The following is a 5,196-nucleotide window of genomic DNA, read 5'->3' on the forward strand; positions in this document are numbered from 1 at the left end:
ACAGACTACATTTACATAGTTATATTCCTAGGACCCTCAGTTCTTTGTGAATGGACTAAATGGTTACTTTCATTACTTATAAAATTTTTTTGAATTTGATGGCGCTTGTGTTGAGACAGTTTACATTATTTTCCTAGGACCCTCAGTTCTTTGTGAATGGACTAAATGGTTACTTTCATTACTTATAAAATTGTTTTGAATTTGATGGCGCTTGTGTTGAGACAGTTTACATTATTATTTTTTATCTTTTAATTAAATTTTTTCATAAAATTTTTGAAATTTCTATACAAGTGTAAAAATTTTTGAGGATAATAAAAATTTATTCTGTGATTCATCTTGTCAAGAATGGTGGGAGAATAAAACTGGAGAGGGCCTGGTTTGGGGTTGTAGGGACTCCTGAAGGCTTTCTTTCTTCCAGTGGCAGGGAAGCCACTGGGCGGTGGGTGGCAGGGATTATGCTGTTGCCCTGGAAGTTCCGTAGGCTGGACATGACTCAGGTGACACAGTTTAGGAACAAACCCTAGTGACAGTGGTTGGGGGTTCTTCCTTCAGCTTGGCCAGGTGGAGAAAAAGGGCAGAGAGCAGACATAGGAATGTAGTCAGGAGTAGAAGAGCTCACTTATCACAGTTTGTCCCAGAGGCACAGGGACTTCCATCACCACTGCCACCTATAACACACTGCAGATGTGGTGCAGCACATGTCAAATGGGTTCCTCTCCCCAGTCAGTGTTCATGACAACCTGGGTCTCAGTAAATGCCTCATCCACAATAAAGTTTGTAACAACAAGTTTGGAAGGTCAGGAAGCCTTCTTTATATCTAGTGGGGACATCATGTTGACAAATAAGAGGACAGAGAACAGCATCCCATATGTTAGCTGTACCTGTACTTCTCCTTGGGAATTCCCGATTGCCACTCCTTGTGGTGCAGATACACTCTACTCTAGTCAAACAGGTACAGGTTGTAGACAATCATTCAAAGGGCTTCTAATATCTATCATATACACACAACCATACAGTCACACACACACACACACACACAACTGTGTGAACACACACACACATATACATTACTATGTATACACACACATGCTTGTATATATGTATATGCATATATAAGTGAAGATATGTGTGTGTATTTGTGAGTCAAACACACCTGGGTTTAATTTATGGCTATACTACTTACAAATAGGGTGATCTGTGCTGTATCTTAAATAAGCTGAGTCTCAATTTTATAACCTATAAAATAGTGATAATCAAACCTAACTCCAGTGTTGGTAAATTAAATAAAATTATACATACAAAACAGCTAAGTATCCAATGGATTATTTTCATAAATACATAAAGTTATATTAAAACTAATTTTAAAAGAAAATAACTGCTTAACTGCTTATTGTAACAAATTATTTTTTAGAAAACACAGTAGGCCCTTCACATAATGCATTTACTTGTCAAATAGCTTAATGTCATTATTCTAATACTAATTTATCCTGGAGATGTTATTTTAAGTTTAGTCACATGTGATATGAATTGAGAGTGACAAGGGGTAAAGAGAGACTTCGGGTTTGAATTGTGCCCTGGGATAGTTTTTTAACTTCTTGGAACTTCCACTCATCTTTTAAAAAATGGAAAAATTTATATCTAACTCACAGGGTTGTTATTACACTGTATTGCATCACTAGATGCAATATGACAGAAAATGTGTGTGGCACATAGCAAGTAATTTTCATAAATTTATTATTAATAGTACTATTTACTGTATTAGTTGTAGAGGAAATAGTACTAGAAACAGAAGTACTGTCTCATTTTAATAATAGTGTGTTGCCATTTGTTGCTCTTTGTCTAGTACTAGAAACAGAAGTACTGTCTCATTTTAATAATAGTGTGTTGCCATTTGTTGCTCTTATAGATTCATTGAATAGATTCAATGAATCTGTTATAGATTCATTTTACATTTTTCAGGATTATTCTATAGTATTAATATAACAATTCATCTACAAGAAAAAAGGTTTCCAGGGTTTAAGAGACAGGTTTGATACTTTCTTATATTTGCACCTGGATTTCAATATGATTAAGTGAAATTAATACTAAGTGTATAAGTCTGTATTTATAAATGTTATGATGAAGATTTTCATTGGATAGATTAACTCATTAATTTAGTCAAGAACTTTATCAATTTACTTAAAATCAGGTTATCTGGTATTATGTCATATGAGTAAGTTAAAAGCATTGTAACAGTTGATTTTTTTCCCAACTGATCTTTAGGCAAATGCCTGATTGATACAAGGCAGGTATTTTAAGACAGAAGTTATGATGACTGAAACAAGAAAACTACAAGCAAATAATACTATCTGCTTATAAATTTGATGGCTTATTTTTGAAAATTGAAAAATATTTTCTCTTTATGTTAATTGTACATATTTATCCAAAAAATATTTATTAACAAGTCTGTGTCATGCACACATTTATAATACTTTTTAAACACTGTGTTTAAATTAGTAAATTATTTGCCCTCTTTTGAAAATGTAGTGGTTATAACCTCTCCAAATGGGGGAAAATGTACACTTAATTTAAAAATAAAATAAGTGATTAAGCATTAAGCTTTTTCTCTCTCCTTAACTTTAAAGTTAGCAACTAAGAACTCTTCAACACTTTTTGACACTTTTATGGTAGCAAGATTTTGGGTTTGGATTTTTGAATTGAAGTTTCTTCAATATGGAAAGGGCCCTGTACATGCATGTCATTTTCACCATCCACTCAGTTTTTGGCTAATTAGAATCAGTTTAATACCTCTCAATTAACACAGCTGTTTGCCTAACTTGATCGCTTAATATTTGGTGACTAATGAGTAGGTTAAGTTCAATTCAGTCTACCACTGAGATCTAATCTATATACAGGTAGAGATCTAATAGAGATCTAATCTATATACAGCTAGTGTTAGATAATTAAAAGTAGTGTCTATAAGGCCATGGAAACTTGACTCAAGCTTTTATTCACTTTTCCAGGCAGTTTTCTATCCCAGAGGAAAACTTCTTACCTATTAGTACAGGAGACTCCAAGGCGTGTATCACCTGTCTCCTGACTGGGCTTAGTCTTCTGAAGCGATAGCAGTGGCAAGAGAGTATGGCTTGATCTCTATTAGTCCCACCTCCATTCTTTTTTAAGACAATCGAAATAGTCTCAACCTTATGTAAAGTTCTACAAAAAATTCAGCCTCCTGTTTGTGTTTTTAACAGATTGTAGCCTTGTGTGTTGTCCCATAAAAAATTTTTTGAGCTGCCAATGGCATTGGCACAAACCTTAGGAAGGTGCCACCTCGTTGGATTTGAGAGATTTTCCAAGGTTGATGAGAAAGCATCTGAGGTCTACCCAGGGACATGAGTACCAGTGAGAATAAGGTTCAACACATCATATCAATAACTACATAAATATATTATTACTAGTAAATTATGATGTTAGGGATTATAAAAATTTAAATATCTGTCTTCCATAATACATCAGCTATATCACGCTGAATAAAGGTTTCCACACAAACTACGAAAAAGTGCTGTGTCAACTCCTCATAGTGAATCTAGGATTTCTACCTCTTATAAAGTAAAACATTCTATTTTTGAAGATAAAGGTTCTGGCTGAAATTTAGTACTGCATACATTTATAAGCAATGCTTAAATAATTCAACCTAAGTGAATTAGACCACACTTAAAACTAAAATCAATTTATATTTGTTCGATGAAGTAGCTAATGCTCTAATATACTTGAGTCCTGGCTTGAAACCCCAAATACTAGACCACGGTTTTTAAAGCTTTATAAATTATTTCTGGAGTGCCATAAAAAGTCATCAGAATTTGTTCTAGTGGTTACATTGGAGAGTCAGAAGTCTTGAATTATATTCTTTGCTATGTTAATGACTTTTTGTTTTACTCTGAGAAAATCCAATAGCCAAAGGCCAAACATAATTAGCCTTGAGTATAGCCTTATGATACTACACCGATGCTTCTAAATTAGGTCATCTGCTTTAGCCTAATTTTAATCTTCTTCATTCTGGGGCATGACACTTTGGCAAGTGCAGGAAAGGAAATATGGGCAAGATTAAACAAAATTCAGAAACAGAAAATATGTATTGCGATTTGACTGAGCACCAGAACCAGCTCTAGATGACACAGAGATGCATGTGAGATCCATCATTATTTTAATTTCAATATGCCCTTCTTTTATTTCCTCCAGATCAAAATATCCTGTACTGTTATGTTGTATCCCTTTGGAAATTAATCCCCGTTCTTTATGCCCTTTCATACCTGGCTTAGTCTCTAGAATGTTAAAAATGAACTACCTCCTTTGAAAACTTATATGCCATGTGTCTTATTTACTGAGAGTTGTTTCGGGTCTAGAAATATATCTTATATCTTTCTTATCATGTGCTTTTCCTTATTCACCAATTTATCTATTTAGAAACTTTTGCCAATTTTATACTCTGCATTTGTCTTCAGATTCCACATTAAATCAGTAGATATATTCTGTAGAATCAATATGCAACAATTTGCTTTAATACAGCACCTCTTCATACCCACACCTATTGCCCTGGTCCCTGTATTTATACACTTAACTCCATAGCTCCAATTTCCTACCAGCTCTCTCTGCCTAAGGCCACTCTTCCCATCTAATTTATTTTTATTAAGACAGCCAAAATTATACTTTGATTTATTACTTCTATATGACCTTTGCATATCTTTGCAAATTTTATTTATTAAATCTACTGTATTTAGTAAACTTAATTTTTCTGTTATACTTACTTTATTGGGTTATTGTTAAATTAGTAGTATTAACATTGGATTCCTGAACCGGCCAGTCACCAAATAAATAAGTAAATAAATAAAATAAAAATAAAACTTAAAAAAATAAAATAAAATAAAATTGCGTTGCAACACTAGCAGGTAGATAGTGTAAATGTTTATGCCTGGGTTTCTTTTTCCTCCATGAGAAAGCTAAACAATCTCAAATATAATGAATACAATATTATTAAGGATTGAAAGTAAAAGTGTCATTATTTAATGCTTCAATTGCTAAAGAATAAATAAATATGACCAAAAAAACCCCAAAAAACAGAAAATTAACTCCAGTGAGATGGAGGAGAGGAAGAGGAACCAAAGTATGGGAAAGTACAAGCCGTAGTAGTACCAGGGTAGCGTTTGCACACGATCC

The 5,196-nt window shown here is 33.5% G+C and overlaps 1 pseudogene; it reads right to left on the minus strand.

The window, feature by feature from the left end:
• Nucleotides 1-548: 548 nt before the first annotated feature.
• Nucleotides 549-973, minus strand: LOC103601347 (annotated as a pseudogene).
• Between the last annotated feature and the right edge of the window lie 4,223 nt (nucleotides 974-5,196).

This window comes from Galeopterus variegatus, unplaced genomic scaffold (assembly GCF_000696425.1).
Source record: "Galeopterus variegatus unplaced genomic scaffold, G_variegatus-3.0.2 Scaffold3693, whole genome shotgun sequence".
In the NCBI taxonomy this organism is placed as follows: Eukaryota; Metazoa; Chordata; class Mammalia; order Dermoptera; family Cynocephalidae; genus Galeopterus; species Galeopterus variegatus.